Source organism: Mobula hypostoma, chromosome 15, assembly GCF_963921235.1.
Source record: "Mobula hypostoma chromosome 15, sMobHyp1.1, whole genome shotgun sequence".
NCBI classification, from domain to species: Eukaryota; Metazoa; Chordata; class Chondrichthyes; order Myliobatiformes; family Myliobatidae; genus Mobula; species Mobula hypostoma.
Window position 1 is genome coordinate 64,505,169 of NC_086111.1, and position 27,039 is coordinate 64,532,207.

A 27,039-nucleotide genomic window follows, 5' to 3' on the forward strand; every position below is an offset into this window, starting at 1 on the left:
TGGTTGTCAGCGGTTATTTGAGGTGCATGCCTATTGGAGCATCTAATAGTTAGTGGGAGCTTTTCTCTGCTACCACCCCTGGCTATGACAACCTTAAGGAACCTCGCAATATGTTACCAAAAGAAAAATACTACAGATACTGGAAACTTGAAATCAAAATTTGGATGAAAGGTTAACCATCTGAAACATTAACTCTGTGTCTCTCAAAACAGTTGTTTTCTGACCTCACAAAAAATGCTGGTGAACGCAACAGGCCAGGCAACACCTATAGGAAGATGTACAGTCGACGTTACGGGTTGAGACCCTTTCATCGGCTCGAAACGTCAACTGTACCTCTTCCTATAGATACTGCCTGGCCTACTGTGTTCGCCAGCATTTTTTGCATGTGTTGCTTGAATTTCCAGCATCTGCAGATTTCCTCTTGTTTGTGTTTTCTGATCTATTGAGAATTTGCAGTATTTTAATTCAGATTTCCGGCAGATTTTCCATCTGCATTTCTGATTGTAGTTTTTACCTTTCAAATCATTCCAAAATTAGATAAAGAAAAAGTTGTTAAATAATTAAGGTGAACAAAATCCAATAGATAAAATTTATAACTCTTTACTAAAATTAAACTCTTAAACTAAAATTGTGAATCACTCAATAGTATCCACCATTATCAAACAACAGAACTCAATCATAAAAGTAAATATTAATTTAGCCACATAACGTCATGTTATATCAATATTTCAATCACAAATTCTCAGCTTAATCACTGTTAGCAGAGTTCCCCTTCTGAGTCAATTCAACCCTTAACTTGGTGTGACAGAATACATGCATATAAAATGTATTATTCACAACTAATACAACATAAATTAAAAGTTTGATGTCTTAAAGTAGAAACAAGTCAACTTATAGGTTTGTACTGACTAGTTAGCACTAAAATCTAGAAATGTTGAAATTACCATTTTACTGAGCAAATGATTAGGTTCTGTAAACCTTTTAAGTCATATTTTGATGATAATTTTCATAAACTATCTCACTTTTTGTCTCACTGAGTTTCAGAAGATTTTACGAATATTTAGATATTATGGTGCGCCACATCAGACTATTTGCTTAGATGACAGAAAGAATCAGCACAGTAGCATAATGGTTAGCACAATGCTTTACAGTACCAGCGCCCTGGGTTCATTTTCCACCGCTGCCTGTAAGGAGTTTTTACGTTCTCCCCATGACCACTTGGGTTTCCTCCAGGTGCTCCAGTTTCCTCCCACAGTCCAAAAACATACTGGTTGGTAGGTTAATTGGTCAGTGTAAATTATCTCATGATTAGGCTAGTGCTAAATTGGTGAATTGCTGGGCAGTGTGACTCAAAGGGCTGGGAGTGCCTACTCTGCACTGCATCCCAACAAAATAAATAATAAATGGGTCAATTACTTCAATGTGAAGTGTCCATATCCACTAGGAGCAAGATTTTGAATTAAATCAGCTGTAACAGAGCAAAACAAACAAAAGTTGTATTGTTTGTTTCCTGCTTATCTTCATAACTTTGACTGCATTAATAGGAAGCACAACACAAAAGATTGGGATAATAATTGGCAACCAAATCAGGAGATTTTCTGTATGCATATAACTTTTCCACCGAATGGAAGGAAAATAACATTTTTGAAAAGGGTAGATTAACTTCCATTTGAAAAATAGCTGCTGGTTAAAAAAGACTTGTGAGATGTTGACATATTGCAAATAACGGACAAAGAAAAATGTCAGTGGTGGTAGAAACATCATGAAGTTATGAGAAGATTAGCTACACAGATCAATTTGTGAGTTGGAGCACTCCCATTTTTAGCATATACAGTATCATTTGATGAAAGATATGCAAAAACATTGGGATAGATGGAAGGATGGTAAGATGTGACAATCACTGACAAACATGCAACTCTCATTTGCTGCTGATGAGTGAGACTATCCAGAAAGATACTTATAAACCAAGTGTGATGTACATGTAATTTTATTGCATCTTATCCCAGAGTTTCTGTGCCATTACTGTTAACAATGTGCACCGGACCTGGATAATTCTTCTTACGTTTCCTCATTTTCTGACTATCACTAATGACAAGAGCACAAATAAAATTCATTGATAATATCATAAAATTATTTGCATTACTGAAAGTAAGTGGCTATAGAATCAGGGTTAATATCATTGGCATATGTCATGAAATTTGTTAACTTTGAAGCAGCAATACAATGAAATACATATGAACAGAGAGAGAAAAAATCTGTGAATTACAGTTAGTATATATGCAATAAATGGTGAAATTCAACAGGTAGTGCAATTTCTTTAGCCAGAAAGTGGTGAATCCATGGAATTCTTTGCCACAGGCAGCTTTGGAGTCCAAGTCTTTATGAATATTTAAGGCAGAGGTTGATAGATTCTTGACTGCTCTGGGCTTGAAAGGATACAAGGAAAAGGCAGGAGATTAAGGCTGAGAAGAAAATTGGATCAGCCGTTATGAAACGGTGGAGCAGACTCAATGGGCCAAAAGGCATAATTCTGCTCCAAATCTTATGGTCTTATAATCTACAAAAAAAAGTCAGGTAATGTTCATTGGTTTAACGTCCATTCAGATATTGGATGGCAGAGGGGAAGAAGCTTTTCCTGAAACATTGAGTGTGTGCCTCAGGCGTCTGTACCTCTTTCCTGATGGTAACAATAAGAAGACATGTTCTGGGTGATGGGGTCCTTAATGATGGACGTTGCCTTTTTGAGGCGCTGCTCCTCGAAGATGTCCTGGATACTATGAAGAAAGTGCTCTAATTAAGCAAATCATTTTACTTTATATCTCATAAAGCAAGTGAATCTTTCTACTTTCACTCCTGACAATATTATTTCAATGTTGAACTTCAGCACGTCGGACTCAATTAAAATCTAAAATTCAATCTATTGTCATTCCCTTGGGATTCAAGAATTATACTGACACATTCAAGTCCAGTAAACCCAGGAAGAGAAATCAAGAAGTTGCTTTAGAAATTAGTCCACAAATGCCAGACTTTAAAGCTGGGTTTATCTCTCATTGCTGAAATATTTAAAAGGGGACTGTACAGTCATACGTATCATTAAAAAAAACACTGTGAACCAGTTCCTACTCCTTGCCTTCACCTCCTCAGAAATTGCGTCCTCCTCACAAAATGACCCAATTTACTCCACAAAGAAAATAATTGGCCAGAATTTATTGATACCTATGATATAGGACTCACCGAATTTTTCATCCTCTCCTAAGTGCTCTAAACCAAGGAAGTCATGATAAGTCTGAGAATCCCATGAAGTCTAAAGAAAACTTACAGATTTCTTATCCTGAATAACAACAGTGAAGAAGTTAGATTCCTTCAGCCCGGCACAGGAACAAACCTTTCCTTGAATTGAACACTAGCTTTAACTCATAGAACCAATATATGTCTTACGCCAGTCATTTTTGGAGTGATTGTCAAATTTAGTCAATCTCATCCCTCTTCCAAATATTCTTCACTGAAACTAGCACGCCGCCCAGAAGTGTGCAGGCTGACTTTTACAAAACCATTTCACAGCTGTGGCTTTGTACAGATCATGACTTTTCTTACTTGGGCTCATCATTTTACTAGGCACTGTACAGATTTGAACAGATAATTACTGAACAACATTTGCAACTGGGCAGGCACAAAGATATTTCAAACTTTTATTCCTTCTCTTCAACCACCCTCTCCCTTCCCACCTCATCAACTCAAGTCATTCAACCATTCACATGTACACAGCTGCTCCTCTTGGGGCTAAGGTGCAAATCATAGCACATACAGTTACACAACAAGTAGGGACTCTGTTTGAAATGTCACTGGTAAAACACGGCAACTTTTTGTCGGTAGCAAACAAAACTAATACCTAATTTATTAATCACACTTTCTTTTGGAAAACGATCACTGCAATTAATAGTCTGTAACTCCCTTTTCGGAGATGAGCTTTTGAACCACCTGTACAACCTGGCATTTTTGCAGTGTCAACTGAAGTCTCAAAGGTATAGAATGGTTGTGGCATGGTATGTACAGGCCTAATCAAGATGGCGGGGACTGGGCCTGAGAGCAGTGTGTGTGCCAATGTTTAGCCGTTGCTGGAGCAGATTTGGCAGCAACTTGATGCAGCAGAACCAAGGAAAGGCAAGTGGAGGCAAGACAGAGCCTGTGGGACTGAGCCCAAGATCAAGAAAAGACTCAGTCTGTTCGATTTAAGCACTGGGCCAGATTGAAAAGGTCAGGACCTCAGGGCCGGAGGCAAGGAATGAGCCAGTTCAGCTCACTGCTCTGCGAGGTTTACTTGTCTTTGTGCCGAACTGAGGCTGTAGCCTGCAACTAACGGGCTACTGGATCGGCTGTAGTTTTGACTGGCTTTGCAGCTGTGGACTCACTTAAGTTGCTTGCACAATTTGTTTTATTTTCTCTACATTGGGTGTTTGACAGTCTTCTTTTCTTAGTGGGTTCTATCGGGTTTCTCTAAAAAGCCATCACGTAGGCAATCTGGAACCCAGCACTAACCTGATGTTAGCCATGCATTTTCTACATGGGACAGGTGGCAGAGAAGGAGTGTAAGAGCCAGGGCTGGCACAGGTGCAGACATACCCAGCCCTGAGACGCCTGGCCAGGCCATTCGATTCCAAACAATTGGTTTACTGATCATTACAGAATGTCTCTTTGGTGTGTCCCACACCCTCGCCTCTCTCTTTCCCTTTTCCCAACTGTGATTCCCCTCTCCCTGCCCCCTTCCCACTCTCAGTCAACAATAGAGACCCATATCAGAATCAGGTTTACCATCACTCACATATGTCATGAAATTTGTTTTTTTTGCAGCAGCAGCAGCAGTGCAGTGCAATACATAAAATTACTACAGTGCTATGCAAATGTATGGGGTCTTTCTTTTGTTACATTTTAAATGGGGACTTTGTTATGTTAATCTGGGGAATGCGGCTTTGTTGTGCTTTAACGCTGAAGAGAGTTTGCGCTAGCAGTTTGTTTTACTTTAAATTGAGATAACAGGGTTCTATTAGTCAATGGGTGGTTATGTATCGTTTTGTTTTCGGATGCCATGCTGTATGATATGACTGTGGACTGAGTTTTGGCGGGGAGTCGGAGGAGAGACGAGGAGGACCGCGGACGTGCGGAGAGGCTCCGGTCGATCACTAAGGGTGGTCCCGAGCCGTGAGTCGACGGAATTCGGGTGGTCGTCTGAAGTCGAATTGAGCTCCAATGGTAGCGCGCGAAGAACTTGGATTTTGGACTTTGATAAGTGTTGGCGCCTTTTTTTTTCCATTACTTTCCTCTCTGTATCAAATGTATATTAATGTCATAGAATTAGTTCTATCTATAAAGTGTATTTGTTAAAATTTACTGGGTGTGCTGGCTGATGATTGATGTTGTGATTGATTCGGGCGGCCACCAACCCTGTGGGGAGCGTTGAGGTGAGTGCTGGGCTGGATTTCCCCTAGACATACACGAGCCAGTATAACGGAACGTTACACAAAAGTCTGAGGTACCCTAGCTATATATTGTATCTGTGCCTACGACGTTTGCACAGTACTGTAGTCTCTAAACAGAAACTATGATAAGTATGAACAAAACAGGCTACATCAGAAAACAGAATGCTTTTCCTCAGATTTTATTTTGTCTACGTGTGAAGAGTAAAGAATTTGGACAATTCAAGTCGCCAATTTCTAACTCTCCTGCTGCAAAAATATTACTGCACCACCATCATTGTGAAAATGACACTGCAACAAACTACAATTGTATCAGCAGCTTTGATTGTGAAAGTGCACACTAGAGTAAATAGAAACCTAGGGCCTGTTAAGCTTGATGAATTACATCTGCACACCCATTTTCAATCCTCTCCCTTCAAAACCTGCTTCACTTTAATTCTGCATTTGACACGCAAATATATATAGCTGGCCAACAAAAGTTCATAACTGTACTTTAAAACAGTTGTCTCTTTAAACATTTTAAGACACACTACTGATGAAGAATGTTGAAAATTTAGTTCATGTTGTCAGTATTTTTAAATGATATGGGTGCTAACATCCTAACATAAATGGGGGCATAAGGCACAGATTTTTGCTTTTCAAATAATTGTGTCAAGAAATGGAAATTTATTCAATTTGACATTAATTTTCCCACTGACATAACTTTACATTCTGCAATATATTCACAGGCAGAAACAATTTCATTGGTGAAAAAATGTGAATTTGTAAATTGGGAACCCAATCTGATAGCAGCTACAAAAATAATTCCTAATTTATATATATATATATAAATTAGGAATTAATAATTGAAAAGCAAGTCATCCTTTCCCTTGGTGCTGTCTCCTTCACTGGACAGAGCAGGATAGGGGTTAGACCTTCGGTCTAGTGGGACCAACAGAAAGGGCGCCAATTTCAAATTTCCCGCCTCCTTTCAACTTTCACATTGCATAACTCTTTAATCTTTAACTTCTCCACCCCTTCCTCCTCCAATCACTTTCAACCCCGCCAATTTCAAAACCCTTACTCACCATGACTTGCTTTTCAATTATTAATTCCTAATTTATATATATATACTTTTTTCAATTTTCTTCCTGAACTACAACAAATTGAACTAAAAATACAGTTTTTTTTACACCAAAAATACTGAAAAAATGAATAAAAATAGAAAACACTAAAAACACTCAGCAGGGTCAAAAGAAATTCTATTTCTCCCTCCATAGATGTGCTTGTTTCCAATATTTTGTGCTCTTACTTCAAAATACAGTATCTTCTATTGATTTTCATGTTCAAGATCAACCTTCAATTGCAAGGCTAAATAACTTCTGCTAAATGCACTACTTAATCTCAAGTTATTTCCCACTGTGTCAAAGCTTGCGGCACTCAAACCAATTCCACATTGCTTATGGAATCTTAGAGGCTGTCTCAGTTGCCAAAATGGAAATGTAAATATTTTATAGGTAGAGCAAGTCCTGTTCTGCTTCAGCAAATGAAGACACGTTGTTGTCTTAGACCTGGAATGGAGATACAAGAGACTGCAGAAGGTGGTATCTGCAGTACAAGACAAGCTGCTGGAGAAAATCAAGTCAAGCCACATCTGTGAAGTGGAAAGAAAGAAACTATGATAATCCCTTTTTTACCCCCACAGATATTGCTTGACCCACTGAGATCCTTCAGCATTTTGTTCTTTACTAGGAAACCAGTTTACAGAATCAGACCACAAATGAGAAATACTCTAGTTCTAATTCTACTGTGCATATATTGTCTGAACGTCTAACAAATTTCACATCACGTGCCGGTGATAATAAACCTGACTCTGATTCCGATTCTGATTTTTCTGCACATTGAGTGTTCGACGGCCATCTCTTTCTATGGGTTCTTTTGGGTTTCTTTGTTTCGGGGCTGCCTGTTAGGAGCTGAATCTTAAGGTTAGTATAATATATACATACTTTGATAGTAAATGTACTTTGAACTTTAATCAGGACATCACTTTCAAATTGGAATACCAGTTTTAGTAAGTCATTGGTTACAATCATTAATTATCCCTGTGTTCCCTTATTTAGCACAAAGGACATTGTGAATTAATGATGGCCTAAAAAATGGAATTGGTGCAATGGGAATTATGTCTTTAGCATCCTCTTCTTCAGTCAATTCCCTCAGCAATGGAGTCTGCTGGGAAGCTTTTTTTAGTTTTCAAAGGGATAATGAACTTGAACATAAGGCATGCTTCCACTTTCAAACTAACAATTGAAGACTTCTGACACTCGTTGCAGTACACCTTTTCCACAGCGTGATGGGATTGTGATGTGAGCCACACTGGAAAAAAATATGATTAGTGCATTTAACATGAAATTGAAAAAGCTAAGCATTAAATTAGCTATTATTGAAGTTTGTGAGAAAGATGTTGTCAAACTCAGCGGCACATATTTTTCACCGTGAAACTCTTCAAAAGTACTCCATTGTCAACAAAGTATTTGGGGAGTACTCAAGGTCATGAAAGGCAATAGCTTCTTGAATAAATATCTTCTGTTTTTGAAGAAACTGAAAGAGGTCAAAAGACAGTTTTATAGCAACTAGCTGCCCTTGAGTTTCACGACCACTCTTTGTGCACCGGCAGCCAATGAGAACTTATGGACACCATTAGGGTGCAGCACAGCAAGAGATGATACCATACTCACTTCGTGAATGATGGCTCAGTGAAAAGTGGCAGATGTTGACAATCGACAGTATAGTCAGGCTCTTCCTGCTTACTGCTCATTACTCCGCTTGTGTAAGGATAGCAATGAAGGAATTCCATCTTTGTCCATATTATCACACACAGATACAGAACCATTCTTCATTGCTGTTTCTGTAATGATTTTTTTTTACCAGTCAGGGTTGTTAGCCCTGAGCTGAACCCCCAAATCAGGAGGATCAGTGGACCACTCTTAGTCTAGCTCTGACCTTTGACCTGTTTGGCATAGTTGACCCTACCAAGACCCAAAGCATAAAGCCCTGACTCCAGCCAACATAGCTGAATGGGTCATTGAGGCACACAAATCTCCAAACCTTCTTGGAGTTTAGTGAGACTTAAGAGACAGAAATTTGGCATAATATCAGAATAAGGACGTTGACCACATTAGCCTGAAATAGGAGAAAATTTTTCAGAGAACTCTAAATCTTTGAGGCTCTCAACTGCAGATCTACTGTGCATACTCAATACCATGACAAACAGATTTTTTAGCTGTGGGAAATCAAGGAATAGGAGAAGGGGCATGAACTATTATCTTATTAAATAGCATGTCCAAGGAGATTCAGGACACGCTCCTGGATGAGATTATTTTATTGTTGGTATACAAAAACACAAACACACCTCACAATATTTTAAATATTTGGCTGTTATGTAAAACAAAGTAAATGTCATTGGGTTGGCATGAGGTGTGACACATCTATTTGAGGATCAACAGAAACTTTTCTTCATCAAAAGGTGGTGAAATATGATTTAATGTTAAAATTCTGACACTTAAGCTGTGTGAATGCATCCTCAGTTCAAAGTTCAAAGTACTTTTATTATCAACATATTTACAGTTTTTAAAACCTTGAGATTCATCTTCTTACAGGCAGCCACAAAGCAAAGAAACCCAATGGGAACTCACTGAAACAAAAGGAGACTGTCAAATCCCAATGTGCAGAAAGATAAAGAAGGCAAATTGTGCAAACATAAGTAAATAGCATTCAGAACTGAAGTTCATGAAATTGAGTTCACAAAATATCAGTTTTAATTCTGACTTGACTGCTTTTTGTGATTCTATTTCCTTAAAAACGAACTTATTTGTTACAGTTAGCTGGATAGATTGTCAGTTGGTGCTATACTCTTTGTCTTTAAAGGAAACAGCTATTAATTACTACTTTTTACATTAAGGATTCTTTACAAATGCAAGGTGTTGTCAGTTGTCCCATTTATTGCATTTGCGAAGACATATGCAATTAATTAAGGAGCATTTATTTAAATAATATTTTCAACCAAAGGCAATTCCAATGTTATTTTGAACCAAGTGCTGAGTGCAATTATTATTATGCAGGCAAATATATCAGCTAGTGTGTGCAAACCAATGGCTCAGGAGCAATAATGACCAGATAATCTCTTTCTTTTAAAATTAAATGCTGCAGGTAGAAGGATAAATATTGACCAGAAGAACACCCTGATTTTCTTCAATTAATGACACATTTACCTCCATTCCACCTGAGAAGGAGATAAAATAATCACAGTCTGATGTTTCTTCTAACACCTTCTCAGCAAACTCAGCATTTACTCAGCATGACTCTGAGGTTCAGCTTTGAGAACAAGTTCAGGGTGGTGGTTTGACTGTACAGTCTTCTGCGTCAAAGTTAAATGGTGCAGTGGTTCAATTTAATATCAGAGAATGTATACAGTTTACATCCTGAAATTCTTACTCTTCGCAGACATCCACAAAACAGAATGAATGATAGAAAAATGTTAGAATCCCAAAGCCCCCACTCCCACCTCCCAAGAGTGGTATCCAAAGCAACATTTGACTCTTTCTTTTAAACAGTAGGTAGAGATAACCTTATATTGTTATAATGCCAAATATCATCTTTGTAGTTTTATGCTCATAGATGGTTAGAATAACAAATTTTTAAAATACGTAAATAAAATTTTAACAGGGCAAACCACAATGTTCATATTAATATAATTCACCTCTCTCTGAAGATCCTCAACTTTGATTCCACTCGGCTCTTCTAATTATCACAAATACCACCTGTCATCAAAATAATGTCTTTAACGATAATAGCATTCTGCACACAAATTCAATCCACTTCCATGAAAATGATTACACTGGACAACTAAAGTTTTGCTTCCTGAATACTTTTGTGTGTATCGTAAGGATTTTGGGTTGCTGATCATGAAAATCACCATGAAATTTCCCCATCATGCACCATTATTTTGAAATCACTTACATTTGTTTTTTTCAATTCACAATTCAAATCAGAATAACTGATGCCAAGGTCATCAATTTCAGGCAATTTGAAGAAGTTCTAGTGGGACCGGAGAAAATTGCATGGAAGACATACTGTGTACATACATCTATTGATGCTTCTGGACACATCTTCAGTGATGTTCCTGGAATCATTGGGTGTTTCAGGTCTTTCAACATCATAAACCTCCTCCAGGTGACCCAGCCGGGGCTGATTAGACCCCAGCTTGTGTCCAGATGGCTAGCTACTTATGATCCCATGGCTCCCCTCTTTTGAGCCACAGCTATCTTGAGGCCCTCTCTGCCGCATCGGTGGTACTGCGGATGGCTCTCCTCTTCCTCTCTCCCTTGATGCCCAAAATGCTGAAGGCTCTAACTAAAGAACGGGCTACGAATCCCCTCCAACCAACCTCCACTGGGAGACACCTCGCTCTCCATCCAGACTGCTGACATTATATTCAAGATTGTTGTTGAAAATTTTCTTGACCGCTACAGAGCACTAAACTACAAACGTACATACAGTTGGTTGACAACATGCTTCAAGCATATAAAACCATAAAGCACAGCACTTCACCGAAGTTTAATTTTCTGCATTTCCCATTTGGACTTCTTCCCTGCAAATCTGTCCACTGTTAGTGACGAGCATGGTGAAAGATTTCACCAGGGCATTGCAGTCCTGGAGAAATGGTATCAGGACAACTGGAATCCATCAATGCTGGCTGATTATTGTTGGACACTTAAGAGAGAAGTTTCAGAGTACAAAGGAAAATCATCAACAAAACACTTTTAGCTTAGTTGAACTATTGCAAAGCATCAGCACCATTATGCAGTTAAAGACATTATATTCAATAAAAGTTAATTTCTTGTTTCTCCAAATTCCCATGTGATACAAGTCATCAGAAACTATATTTGTGTTCAGACTCAGGCATTCTATCATAAACCAAAAGAAACAATTCTGAGAAAGCAACACCTTAGAAAAAATTTGGTGTCCAGTATAAGTGAATTAAATCTAAATACTGTTTTTTGAGGAAAACAACAAGCAGTAAAACTCACTGTGCTATCTAGATGTGAAATTTTGTCTCTAAGATGTTAAAATAAAGTACAAAAAGTATACCAATAAAACTTCATATTGGTTTCCACTTTAGGAAATCTTTCCCTTCGAAATCAATGGAGGGATGAGGTAAACCATGCACAACTATCATATAACGTGCATTTAATGCACATCAGAGGAAACAAATTTCTGCTATTGCTGGCTGACATACAGCGAAGGTGCACCAAAACGTTAGGAAAGCCAATATCATATAAATTATTGCTGCAAGGTAAATATTCAAAGTTGAGAACACAGCTGAAATTGTAAAAGAATTTGGGAGTTCAGTGAAATCCTCTCTCACTGCTCCCTCCTCTGTGATCTCTACTGCCTTCCAACTTTCCAACAATGTCTCACCCAGTCTCGCTACCACAACCAACCAAGTATCCTTCCCAGGAGCTTGTCTTCGCCGCCGTCACGTGCCACAAAGCCTCCAGCTCTGTTTTCAGATTTCTCGGTTTGGATTTCTCCTTCCAATAAACAAATCCTTCCCCTCTCCCTTCCTCGATTTTCCGATCTGAATTTTTACTTCTTCACACATGCCTATTACTTATCCCAGTTCCCTTCTTCCTTCCTTTTCTCCTATTGTCCACTCTCCTCTCCTATCAGATTCTTCCTTCTCCAGTCCTGTATCTTTCCCACCCGCCTGGCTTCACCTATCACCTTCCAGCTAGCCTCTTTCTCCTCCCCCTACCTTTTTATTCTGGTGTCTTCCCCCTTCCTTCTTAGTCCTGAAGAAGCATCTTAGCCCAAAGTGTTGACTGTTAATTTTTTTTTCACCAACGATGCTGTCTCAAGTCAAACAAAGTGTACCACAGCAGGTAACAGCCCCTGCTTGTAAAAGACAGGCTTTGAAGTGGTGATATATTGTCAGATTTTCAAAATAATTCAGAACTAAATATGAAATCTTCTTTAAAATGTACTTCATTAGGAATGTTTCCAAGACAATTTTTAATTTATTTTGTTTACCTAATGATACAAGATGGTAACAGGCCCTTCCGGCCAAACAAGCCCACACCACCCAATCACATCCATATGCCCAATTAACCTACTATCCCATATGTCTTTGGAATGCAGGAGGAAACTGGAGCATCTGGAGGAAACTCGCAGTCAAGGGGAGAACAAAGAAGCCTCTTTCAGACAGTGACGGCTTGAAATCAAGTTGCTGGCACTGTACTAAAACTGCTGCACTACTGTGCTCCACAACCAAGATTCTAAACTTAATGCAGTCCTGACGAAGGGTCTCGGCCCGAAATATCGACTGTACTTTGTCCTATAGATGCTGCCTGGCCTGCTGCGTTCCACCAGCATTTTGTGTGTGTTGCTTCTAAACTTAATTTCTGACACAATTATGCCACAAAAATAGAATATGCATGAATGCTTTGGAAGTAATTTATTTAGAAGTTCAGCTTTAAAGCAATAGATTACACACATTGTACCTGCAATAAAAAACCACAGACAGATGACCTTCAATGAGTCAATGATACCAACACCATCAGTAATCAAATGGTGATGTAAGTTACATAATAAACTATCTACTTTCCTCCCTTATGGTACACCACTCTTTAAGTACTGAGGGAGGCAAAAGACATGAATTTACATGCAGGTTAACCTGACGTCAGTGATTGGTAAGATTTTAGAGTCCATTGTGAAGGATGAGATTTCAGGGTATCTGGGAAGGTACGGTTTTGTAGTGGTTAGCGCAATGCTTTATAGTACCGTCAACCCAAATTGAATTCCCGCCACTCACTGTAAGGAATTTGTATGTTCTCTCTGTGACCACGTGGGTTCCCCAGGTGCTCCGGTTTCATTCCACAATCTACAGGGGTAAGAATTTGTACGTTCTCTCTGTGACCACATGGGTTTTCCCAGATGCTCCGGTTTCATTCCACAATCCAAAGGGGTAGTGTATGGTAGGTTAATTGTAAATCATCCCGTGATCAGGCTGGGAATAAATCAGGGGATTGCTGGACAGCGTGGCTTGAAGGCATGATTCTGCGTTGTAGCTCAATAAATAAATAGGGGAGATCTTGCTTGACAAACTGCTGTAATTCTTTGAGGAGATAACAAGCAGGATAGGAGTAGAAGGATGTTGTTTAATTGCATTTAAAGAAGGCCTTTGATAACAAGGAGTAGAAGGATGTTGTTTAATTGCATTTAAAGAAGGCCTTTGATAAGGTGCTGCACATGAGGCTGCTACACAAGGTAGGAGCTCATATTACTGTCAAGCAGGGGTTTCCAACCTTTTTTTATGCCATGGACTAATACCATTAAGCAAGGGGTCCATGGACCCAGAGTGAGAACCTCTGCTGTAATGGTACTAGCATGGATAGATTGACTGACTGGTAAAAGGCAAAGAGTGGAAATGAAGGTTGGCTGTCAATGACTCATGGTGTCCTGCAGGGATTGGTGTTGGGTCTGCTATGTTTCACATTGTATGTTAATGATCTGGATAACATACTGACGGCTTTGAGGCTGTGTTTGCAGCTGATACAAAGACAAGTAGAATGGGAAGTTAGTGTTGAGGAAGAAGGGAGTCTACGGAAGGACATGAACAGGCTGAAAGAATGGGCATAGAAGTGACAAATGGAATACAGCATTGGGAGGTGTCTGGTCATGGACTTTGGTGGAAGGAATAAGGATGTAGAATATATTATTAATGGGAAGGGAATTAAAAAATCAGATATGTAAAGAGATTTGGGAGTCCCTTCACAGTTAACTTGCAGGTTGAGTTGTTCATAAGGAAGGCAAATACAATTTAGCATTCATTTCAAGAGGCCTAGAATATAAAAGCGAGGACATAATGATGAGGATTTACATATACATTTGGAGCATTGTGTGCAGTTTTGGGCCCCTTATCTAAGAAAGGATGTGATGGCACTGGGGAGAGTCCAGAGGAGGTTCACGAGTGAGATTCCAGGAATGAAAGGATTAACATATGAGGAGCATTCGATGGTTCGGGGCCTGGACTCACTGGAGTTTAGAAAGATGGGGGAGGGGTGTGGGGTGGATATGGAAAAATCTAGGATCAGAGGGCACAGCCTCAGAATAGAAGGACGCCCCTTTAGAACAGAGATGAGAAGGAATTTCTTAAACTAGAGGGTGGTGAGTCTATGGAATTCATTGCAACAGATGGCTGTAAAGGCAAATTTATTAGGTATATTTGAAGTGGAGGTTAATAGGTTCATAATTTGTAAGAGTACAAAGGTTATGGGGAGATAGCAGGAGAATGGAGTTGAGTAGGAAAAATAAATCTGCCGTGATTGAATATAGGGCCAGGATTGATGGACTGAATAGCCTTTTCTGCTACTATGTATTGTGGTATTATGCAAAAGATATACTACAATTCTTGGCTCAGAATGCCAAGCAAGTAAGAGGAAAGAGAACATGAAATTCAAGCTAGTCTATTACTCCATTCTGTACAGTGCTTGAATCTTGCGCTCTTTTCGAATACCATAAAAAAATCATATTTCAGTCTATATGACTGATATAAAGACACTATTATTTGTATGCTAGCTATAAATATTACATCTGAAAATCATTTACTTGTATTTCTTTTACTTTGAGTATATTATCCAAGAACCATTTTAAGATCTTGGAAAATCTGAACAGGCTATTTTTATTGTTCATGCATTTTATTGCTCACCTCTTCAAAGTCTTCACTAACCCATAAAGTAATGGGTGTTCCCCAATACTTGTTCCGAGAACCAGCTCAGTTGCTTGCATCCTCCAACCAATTCCCAAACCTTTTCTCTCTGACAAATTCTGGCAGCCTGTGCATGGGAATTGTGAATGCAATTGAATCAAAATAAATAATGCATTTTCTTTATGTCATTTCAATATATTTTACAGCCCTGCCTCTGGAGCTCGTCAATCCAAGCAGCTCTCAGGAGATCTGAACATACAATGGCCTTGAATTCATTGCAAAGGTTGATAAATGCTATGACTAGCAGGCAAATGGAACTCGAATGCGGTCAAACAATGCTACAGAGATGGAAGTATCTGGCGATGGTGTGAAAATTGGTTTGGTATTTTCAAAAGTCAAGTTATTTGTTTGTTCAATAGAGCTAGACATTCAGAGTGTTAGGGGAATACTATAGCACATATCTCTCCACATCTTGCAGTGCATCAGGTGGCAAACTTGCCGCTTCTTCAGCATTTGTAAATAAGGCCAAGTTGCTAACTCAACCAGCACAGAAAGAAAGTGTGAAAGGAACTAGCCAGGTTCGAACCCAGGACGAACTGCCTTGAAGTCCATTGCTGAAGTCACTACACCACTGTCCGACCAGCACATAGAAGGGTTTAGACATATACCCTCTCCACTAAACAGTCACTGGACAGTTTCAAGTAATGGACGAAATTGACTATCAAATCTTTTCTTCATCTTTTATTTAAGTCTATATTTTGACTGCTCCTAATGTTCAACTCAGTACATGCGGGGGAGGGGTCATCTGTAATTAATTTTCACAGGCAAAGCTCAATTTAATTTGAGTTACAAAGTTAATTCAGAATTCTATGGATTTCATATTTATAGTGCTGTCACTTTTCATAAAATGAATCTAATTATGTGTCATATTGAGTTGAATTCAAAAATTAACATGATGACCCGTTGAATGATTCAATTTCTGAAAAATCTGTGGAATACCCTTTCAAAGATATTGCATCAGACCATAAAGGATATGAAATGCATAGAATACTGATGAAAATTGTTGACTTCTATTTTTGTTACAGTACAGTAGATTATATCCATCTCTTACCTTCATGCTAACTGCCAAGCCTTCACCACTATCTTTTAAAGATATTTTGTCCCCTCAGATTGTGTCGATCAAACTTCTCCTAGAGAAATTTGAGAGAAGTCTTAAGAGAAGTTTAGATATGTACATGGACGGTAGGGCTATGGAGGGCTATGGTCACAATGCAGGTTGATGGGAGTAGGCAGTTTAAATGGTTTTGGCATGGACTAGATGGGTTGAAGGGCCTGTTTCTGTGCTGTAGTTTTCCAGATGATCATCTTCCAAGGTTCCACTAGTGTTGTTCTTACTGGTGAAGTGAAGGCTCAGGACCTTTGAATGAGTGTAATAAAACTGACTATTTTTTCTCTCTTTCAACTTACATTCATTCAGGTAACACATACAAAATGCTGGTGGAACTCAGCAGGTCAGGCAGCATCTGTGGAAATGAATAAACTCTTGACATTTCCAGATCCTAAAGGAGGGTTGCAATTTGAAATATCAACTGTCTATTCATTTCCAAAGATGCTGCCTGACCTGCTGAGTTCCTCCAGCATTTTGTGTATATTGCTTTGGGTCTCCAGCACCTGCAGAATTTCTTGTGTTTATGATTCACTCAAGTGCTACATTTGGCAACCAGGGTAAAATTGTCACAATATTGTGTAGAATATATGCAGAAATTGTCAAGATGTTCATTGTTGGTGTTCAGACCAAACATCAGAATGGGAAAGAAGTGACTTTGACCATGGAATGATTGTTGATGCCAGAGTATCTTGGAAACTACAGAACCTCTGGGATATTTTACACACAATAGTCTCTGGAGTTTACAGACAAGGGTGTGAAAAATTAAAAACATCCAGTGAGCAGCAGTTCTGTGGATAAAAACACTTTGTTAATGAGAGAGGTCAGAGGAGAATGCCCAGACTAGTTCAAGCTGTCAGGAAGGCGACAGTAACTCAGATGACCACACATTACAACAGTGGTGTACAGAAGAGCATCTCTGTATGTACAACATGTTGAACCTTGATGTGGATCAGCTCCAGCAGCAGAGAACCACATTGGTTCCCACTCCTGTACTAATAAAGTAGCCAGAGTATATATGTTTCTGCTTCTATTTCTCACAATCCTTCCTTAAAAATTATAACGTTAAACCTAGGCCCAAACATACGTGATACTAGAGGAATTAAAAAATCAGGGTAAATTAATCATTTTAAGTACTGTTGCAAAATTTGCAGAAGTTTCAACATCAGGCATTTTTTTCCAGAAATGCATCACCTTATTCCTCAAACTTCAAATCCTTGTAGGATTTGATTTGGCTATCCAACATTGTCAAAAATCCACTACTATGACTATCAGTCTCCCAAACCAACGTACTAAGTCTACAATAATGTAGCAAATGTAACAGTTTGCTTGTGAAGGATTCATTTTGCGCACTGAAGCCAGAAGATTTTTGCAGCAAACTCTTGTTTAATATCATTGGCATATGTCATGAAATTTGTTGACTTGGCAGCAGCAGTACAATGCAATACGTAAGATCGGGAAAAAAATGTGTATAACAGTAAGTATAATATATGTAAAATCATGAAACACGTCACCACAGAGAACTGGACATCTTGTTCACCCAGAAATATTTGACCTCACAATATAATGGGAAGATTTTCAGTTTCATGATATTTGCTTTGTCTCAAATTCATTGTTGAATAAGATGGTCAATAGTGTTTGGAATTTCTTGATTTAACTTTCAGACTACCAGAAACACCCCGAAATGGGACTGAACCACTATTAGATAGTCAACACATATGGCAGGGGTCACAACACAATGATAAAATTGTTTTATAAAACTGCTTACAGCTTAAAAGGCTAGCACATAAATGTTCATTCCAAATTGCCATGAGAACTCTTTGTTAACCCACTTTCTCAGACTACTGAAATTGCGGGGGCCCTGGCAGAAATATTTAAAATGTCGCTGTCTACGGGTGAAGTGCCGGAGGATTGGAGAGTGGCTCATGTTGTTCCGTTGTTTAAAAAAGGATCGAAAAGTAATCCGGGAAATTATAGGCCGGTGAGTTTAACGTCAGTAGTAGGTAGGTTATTGGAGGGAGTACTAAGAGACAGAATCTACAAGCATTTGGATAGATAGGGGCTTATTAGGGAGAGTCAACATGGCTTTGTGCGTGGTAGGTCATGTTTGACCAATCTGTTGGAGTTTTTCGAGGAGGTTACCAGGAAAGTGGATGAAGGGAAGGCAGTGGATATTATCTACATGGACTTCAGTAAGGCCTTTGACAAGGTCCCGCATGGGAGGTTAGTTAGGAAAATTCAGTCGCTAGGTATACATGGAGAGGTGGTAAATTGGATTGGACATTGGCTCGATGGAAGAAGCCAGAGAGTGGTGGTAGAAAATTGCTTCTCTGAGTGGAGGCCTATGACTAGTGGTGTGCCACAGGGATCAGTGCTGGGTCCATTGTTATTTGTCATCTATATCAATGATCTGGATGATAATGTGGTATATTGGATCAGCAAGTTTGCTGATGATACAAAGATTGGAGGTGTAGTAGACAGTGAGGAAGGTTTTCAGAACCTGCAGAGGGACTTGGACCAGCTGGAAAAATGGGCTGAAAAATGGCAGATGGAGTTTAATACTGACAAGTGTGAGGTATTGCACGTTGGAAGGACAAACCAACGTAGAACATACAGGGTTAATGGTAAGGCACTGAGGAGTGCAGTGGAACAGAGGGATCTGGGAATACAGATAAAAAATTCCCTAAAAGTGTCGTCACAGGTAGATAGGGTCGTAAAGAGAGCTTTTGGTACATTGGGCTTTATTAATCGAAGTATTGAGTATAAGAGCTGGAATGTTATGATGAGGTTGTATAAGGCATTGGTGAGGCCGAATCTGGAGTATTGTGTTCAGTTTTGGTCACCAAATTACAGGAAGGATATAAATAAGGTTGAAAGAGTGCAGAGAAGGTTTACAAGGATGTTGATGGGACTTGAGAAACTCAGTTACAGAGAAAGGTTGAATAGGTTAGGACTTTATTCCCTGGAGCGTAGAAGAATGAGGGGAGATTTGATAGAGGTATATAAAATTATGATGGCTATAGACAGAGTGAATGCAAGCAGGCTTTTTCCACTGAGGCAAGGGGAGAAAAAAACCAGAGGACATGGGTTAAGGGTGAGGGGGGAAAAGTTTAAAGGGAACATTAGAGGGGGGCTTCTTCACACAGAGAGTGGTGGGACTATGGAATGAGCTGCCAGACGAGGTGGTAAATGCGGGTTCTTTTTTAACATTTAAGAATAAATTGGACAGATACATGGATGGGAGGTGTATGGAGGGATATGGTCCGTGTGCAGGTCAGTGGGACTAGGCAGAAAATGGTTCGGCACAGCCAAGAAGGGCCAAAGGGCCTGTTTCTGTGCTGTAGTTTCTATGGTTTACTGCAGTCTTGTATTGAAGGTACTCCCTCAGTATTTTTGATAGGGAATAGTGGCTGATTGGTAGCAGTACAGAGGGTAGTAGTGAATGACTGTTTTTTCTGGATTGGAGGCCTGTGACAAGCATTTTGCTGAGAGCATCAGTGCCTGGTCCACGATTGCATGTCACCTACACCAACAATTTGGAAGAAAATTTTAGTTGGCTTTATTAGTAAGTTTCCAGATGACACAAGAGTTATTAATAGTGACAGTGATTCAACGATCCAAAGTGAATTTTTAGTTTAAGTATGTATGTAGTGTATAACCCTGAAATTTGTCTCAGGGTTATGTGAGATGAAAACAGGATTTAGGTGAACTGGGAAGGTAGGCAAGGATTGGCAAATGGAACTTAACTCAGGCAAGTGTGAGGTGTTTCGTTTTGGCAAGGTAAACCAGGATAGGACAGACACATCAAATGGCAGGGCTGGGAGAATAATGTAGAACAGAGAGATCTAGGGCTACAAGTGTGGAGTCTGAACTGATAGTAAGGATATCGTTAAGCTGCAAAATGTGCAGAAAAGGATGTTGCTGGGATTGGAGAACTTAATTATAAGGAGAGATTGGATAGACTGGTGCATCCCTGGAGCATAAAAGTCTGATGGGTCGCTTTATAGAGGTGTATAAAATCATGAGGGGCATAGGTAAGGTCACTGGTTACAGTATTTCTCCTCAGGGTAAGGGGAGTCTAAAGCTTCGAGGTGAGTGAGGAAAGATTTAAAAGGGATCTGAGGAGCAACATTTTCCACAGAGGGCAGTGAGTACATGGAATGAGCAAGTGGTAAAGGCAGGTTCAATTACAATGCTTAATAAATATTTTGACATGTACTTGGATAAAGCATTGTTTTGAGGGATATAGGTTAAAATCTGACAAATGGGACTGGTTTACATTGGCATGGCTGTGTCCGTGCTGCCTAACACTATGAAAGTACAAATAACCCAGCAAAGATGACAAAACGATTATACATTTTCATAGCAGAATGACATGATCCAGTCTCAGTGAAATAGAGTAAGTAGTGGTTACTTGAAAACAAACTAAAACCATGGAGAGACTCAGTCAGTGAGATCAACTGCATGACGCTCTTCCAAATAACGAATTTCCAAATCAAAAACGATATGTTCGATACTTTATTATGAAATCAGCAAAAATAAACGACCTTGTAGCGATAAAAAGCTACTAAAACTAAATTAGCGATGTAGGGACCTTAGCATTCAAATCAATACTGTACAACTAAACATTATCTGTTCATCTCAACAAACATGAGGAGAGATTTCTATACCCAGAGGGTGGTGAATCTGTGGAATTCATTGTCACAGATGGTTGTGGAGGCCAAGTCACTGGGTCTATTTAAGGTAGAGGTTGATAGATTCTTGATTAGTAAGGGCATGGAGGGATACAGAGAGAAGGCAGAAGCTTGGGGCTGAGACAGAAATGGATCAGCGATGATGAAATGGTGGAGCAGAGACTCCATGGCCAAATGGCCTAACTCTGCTCCTATATCTTATGGTTTTAAGTTCTAATTACTATTCTGATAGCGTAATAAGCAGTCTAGCAACATTTCAATTAGTGGTCAACGAAAAATAGCATTTCCTGTGGCTCACCCCCAATCCACTAGACTAAACTAAACTAAGAAAAGCATGAATGCTTAACTATACTCATTTGCTTCTACAAAGTCCCAACCAAGCGCGACAGATTACCATAATAAACACGTCACCAAATGCAGTAGAGACAAAAAGTAGATACATTATTCTTAATTCACTAACCCCAATACCAAATTGCAACATTACCTTGTACTTCACTGAAGCTAAGATCCTCCAAAAGTTCACATTTAAAAAGTTGAACTGTCAACTCTCTTAAAATATGTTATTATCACTATTTTATCATTCAGTAATTAATGTTGATGAGGATAGAAGCAGGAGAAAAGAGTTGCTTTTAGTAAACAAGTTTCCAGTTCTTGTTTTTTTCAATCAACAAAAGTAGAGAGCATTCTAATTGGCTGCATCATGTGGGTGATGGGGAGGTGCAGGGGGTGGGGGGGCGGGTGGCTACTGCACAGGATCAAGATAAGCTGCAGGTTGTTGAAAACCTAGTCATCTCCATCATGGGCACTAGCCTCATGGTATCCAGGACATCTTCAAGGAGCGATGCCTCAGAAAGGTGGCGTCCATCATTAACAACCCCCATCACCCAGGTCATGCCTTGTTCTCATTGTTAACTCCAGGAAAGAGGTACAAAAGCCTGAAGACACACACTCAATGATTCAGGAACAGCTTCTTCCCCTCTGTCATCTGATTTCTGAATGGACATTTAACCCATGATCACTACTGTTTTTACACTACTTACTTAATTTACCTATTTAATCTACTTTAATTCACATTTTTTTCTATTATTTTGTACTGCATTGTACTGCTGCTACAAAGTTAATAAATTTCATGACATACGCCGATGATATTAAACCTGATTCTGATTCTGTTTCTGCTATTGAGTGTCACTATTCACTGGTTGGCTCTACTGATGGTGGTTTCTTGTACAAGAAGACAATTCGTGAGGTTTGTTATATTACAGGATCAGCTGTGCAATAGAAAAGTCAGGTTGATATTCAGATTACTATCAACTGTCTTGCAGATCCCTTCCCTTCCTTGGCTCTTGATTTAAAAACGTAGCTTACACTTTTCAGTGTTTTATTTCTTCAAGTTAAAAAATTGTGTTCTTCCTTCTTCAAAAACTCAATAATCTGCTCCATATTTTGTTCATCTCCTGTTTTTACTAATTTTCATCTTCTGTCATGCTACAATAAGGAGAGACTCAAGTTATGATGCTGCAATCTGCAAAGTTTAGAGTAAAACAGTTTTGATCAAAACTCTCTCAAAAGTTCTAGATGTCTTCCACAAAAGCATTAAATGGTTCCACCTTGTGGTAAAAATTCACATGACAATGAGCTGCACTCATGCTGCTACCCTGCATAAAATACTAAGACATCCAGTTGAAGTAGGATTAATTGTACTTCCAATCCAACTATCAGGTGACCTGGTTTTATTCTGCTGAATTTTGAAATCATCTTTAATGCTGAATGTCTTTTAATCACAAGTTATCAGCAACCTTTTGATGTTCACACATTGAAATAAGATAACCTGATAGTTTAGAGAAAGTCACTGACTCTGTTGTTTCTGTCTTGTTATAGTTTGTTGCCTCACTGCTTGCAAAAATATTTTTCCCCTATAGGTAACAAATGATTTGCAGAATTTTGATTTAACTTATTGACTATTAAGATGACATGTCCTTGTTGACAAAGCATTTTTTTTAATATAACCAAATGGAAACCACCTCAGCCAACAATGCATTTCATACTTGCCACGACATTGACATATCAAGGTCACAGTGCTCCACTTCTTTACGACTACTTCAAAACACACAGCAATTAAAGTTTACCCCTCCCTTGTGAAATTAGCACAAGATGTAAGTGGGGTGGGGGGGGGGGGTTCATGACCGGCCGCTTTTCGAAATCCCAAAGACGTGGACTGGAAGCTTTCAGGTTCCAAGATATCGTGGCCCTGTGGATGGTCTGATTCTATGCTGGTGTCACTGACCAAAGCATCGCATGATAAAACAGAATATCGGGAGCAGTGGATCAGCTGTCGGAGGGGGAGAGTTGGTTGACGATTCTCGGGTCGGAGAACTTGGGGAAAAAAAGAGGTGTGGCAGACTTTATCATTGTAAATCAGCAAGTTGTTTTGTTATGTCTCCCCTCTTGTTGCGAAAGGGGAAACCTCTTTTACCTTTTATTAGGGGGAGAGCGAGAGTCTGTGGTATCTTGAATTGTCAGGTGAATGATTAGTTGTTGTACTGCAGATCGTGGTCTTTTGGAGGGGGCTACGTTATTGCTTGCTTGGTGGGTGGAGGGTCCTAATAATTTTATTTGTGGAAGTGTGTGGAGGTGGGGGAGGTTTGTTGCTTTGCTGCTGCTCGTGCATGGGGGGGGCTAGAAGGGGGGCTTTGAGGTTCTAAGTTTTTTACTGTCACTCATTCTTTAGGGCACTCCTCTGTTTTCATGGATGTCTGCGAAGAGCAAGAATTTCAGGATGTATATTGCACACATTTCTCTGATATTAAATGGAACAATTAGAACTATTGAAAATAGACACTATTAATAATTGCGAAGGCAAAAAATGTATCCCTAGAAGGTGCATTGAATGTTATAAAAACACCAGCAGAGAACCACCACCAAAATAACACACTGCAGTAAGACTTTCAGAGGCCTTCTTCGACATCAAGAAAGTGAGAACCATATTCAAAGACAACTATCTCACAATCTGCATCAGCACAGGTGCACCCAAAGGCTGTGTGCTTAGCCCCCTGCTCTACTCGTTTTACACTTATGACTGTGAGGCTCAGCACAGCTCCAATGCCATATTTAAGTTTGCTGACAACACCACTGTCAGTAGGCCGAATCAAAGGTGATGACGAGTCAGCATGTAGGAGGGAGGTTGAAAATCTGGCTGAGTGGTGCCACAACAGCAACCTCTCACTCAGTATCAGCAAGAGCAAGGAGCTGATTACTGTCTTCAGAAAGAGGAAACCAGAGGTCCATGAGTCAGTCTTCTTTTGGGGATCAGAGGTGGACAGGATTAGCGACATTAAATTCCTCAGTGCTATCATTTCAGAGGACCTGTTCTGTGCCCAGCACGTAAGTGCAATTATGAACAAAGCACGGCAGTGCCTTTACTTCCTTAGGAGTTTGCGAAGATTCGTTATGTCATCTAAAACCGACAGACTTCTATAGATGTCTGGTGGAGAGTACATTGGCTGATTGGATCATGGCCTGGTACAGTATATTATTATGGTAATTATTTTTTTCTTTGCTTTTCATATTTGTACAGTTTGCTGTTTTTTGCACGTTGTTTGTTGGTTGTCCTTTAGAGGGCAGACTTTCATTGACTCTATTGTGTTTCTTCTATTTACTGTGAATGCCCACAGGAAGGTGAATTTTAGGGTTGTACATGGTGACATATATATATATATACTTTGATAATAAATTTACAAAAGGTACCTGGCAGGTATATTTTTCTTTATTGAGTTATGTGTAAGTGAGAAAAAAGATATCTTGATGAAATCTGTGTCCCTTTACACCTAACTTTAAAGCAGCTGGAGCAGAATTGCGGGTACTTCTTTGTACATTGTGCCCAGGTAACTGAAATACTGGTAGAATTATTGAATCTTGCTTCATAACCTTGATTTAGAGAAAGAAAACTCTGTTGGCTTTGGTATCCTGGGCTACAAAATATTATTTTATGAAGATAGAATTGGGCTTTCTGTGATATTTCTCATATAATATTTATAGAATATTATATTTAATAATCTCTATTATATTTCTAGATCCTATTTCTGTTTGGTATTTGGTGATTTTTTTTCTGAAATTATAGATCAACAACTAACTAATGCATCGCGTTTCAAGCCTTAATGTGCACCAACTGTGTTTTCTTCTTCAGTCCCTTCAGCAATTTCATGAATTATTGCCTTTTCACAGGTCAGGCACCCTGCTTGTTTACAAAGCTGTTCCAAGTTGTTTTGTACGAGCGGAGATCATGGTGACAAATAGTGAAGAATAATGACAAATGCCACTGGCAATGACTTGTCTCAATGAGCAATATTAAATTGTGACGGTGTATTAATCATTTTGATTGAAGTAGATATGCCCAACATGAATTACAGAAAAAACTAATTCTGAAATATGTTTTACTGCACAATAATACTTTAGGGTTGTTGGTTTTTATGGCATTAGACAAATTAGTCATCATTGTCATTCTGCTCCACACAAATATTCTTTAATTCTTGTGTTTAACTTTCATTTACAAAACTTGACACTTTAAAATCTGTTTGCATTTATGTATGCATTCCTGCATTTGGTTCAGTCCTAACTACCGCAGATTATGAAGAATACCATGAACTAAGAGCTATACTTTATACTTTATTGTCGCCAAACAATTGATACTAGAATGTACAATCATCACAGCGATATTCGATTCTGCGCTTCCCACTCCCTGGATTACAAATCGATAGTAAATATTAAAAATTTAAAATATAAATCATAAATAGAAAATAGAAAAATGGAAAGTAAGGTAGTGCAAAAAAACCGAGAGGCAGGTCCGGATATTTGGAGGGTACGGCCCAGATCCGGGTCAGGATCCCTTCAGCAGTCTTACCACAGTTGGAAAGAAGTTGTTCCCAAATCTGGCCATACGAGTCTTCAAGCTCCTGAGCCTTCTCCTGGAGGGAAGAGGGACGAAAAGTGTGTTGGCTGGGTGGGTCGTGTCCTTGATTGTCTTAGCAGCACTGGTCCGACAGCGTGTGGTGTAAAGTGAGTCCAAGGACGGAAGGTTGGTTTGTGTGATGTGCTGCGCTGTGTTCACGATCTTCTGCAGCTTCTTTCGGTCTTGGACAGGACAACTTCCATACCAGGTTGCGATGCACCCTGGAAGAATGCTTTCTATGGTGCATCTATAAAAGTTAGTGAGGGTTTTAGGGGACAGGCCAAATTCCTTTAGTTTTCTCAGGAAGTAGAGGCGCTGGTGGGCCTTCTTGGCATTAAGATGAGATTTCATGAACAATTGTATCCATTTAAAAGTTGCAAGTTTCAAAGTACATTTATTATAAAAGAATGTATAAATTATACAACCTTAAGATTTGTTTGGCAAGAAACCCAAAAGAACCCAATTAAATAAGAATAAAGACCAACACCCGATGCATAGAGAAGGGGAAAAATACACAAATCATGAAAGCAATAGAAGCGAGCTACAAGAGTCCAAACAAAGTGAGTCTTCAGACCTGAAACAAGGAGCAGCCCGGATTAGGCCCAAAGCCTCAGTATCACTTCATCACATTAGCAGGTACGGAGCAGAGCAGCTAGGGCAGTCTTCATAGCTTCAGCACCAAGGAGAGAGAAGCGAACATTGCAGGAGCACAAACGAAATCGGCTCTCTCCAATCCCAAAACCCTGTCTTTCCAGTATATCTGGGCCAGCATTTAAATTGTCCAAACAGCGTATCATACTTTGCAGTAGGACCTGGGCACCACTTCAGTGAAATGCTCTGGGCCCAGATTTTGCCACCCAGCCTGAAGCCGCTCTCAATTTCTCCAACTGGCTCAGTGCCCAGAGCAATCCAATCTTGCACCCGGCCATTTGGTTGGGCATCAGTTCTCCTCAGCCGCGACTTCTCCTCTCCGAATGGCGCACACCATCTATGTCAATTCTGCAATGTACCAGCACAGT

The 27,039-nt window shown here is 39.4% G+C and overlaps 1 long non-coding RNA gene across 1 annotated transcript in view; it reads right to left on the bottom strand.

The window, feature by feature from the left end:
• Window positions 1-2,577: 2,577 nt before the first annotated feature.
• Window positions 2,578-27,039, bottom strand: part of LOC134356936 (uncharacterized) — a 46,765-nt gene continuing 22,303 nt past the window's right edge. The window contains exon 3 of the long non-coding RNA XR_010020471.1: window positions 2,578-2,774. This is a non-coding gene — a long non-coding RNA (uncharacterized LOC134356936). The remainder of the gene's footprint in view (window positions 2,775-27,039) is intronic.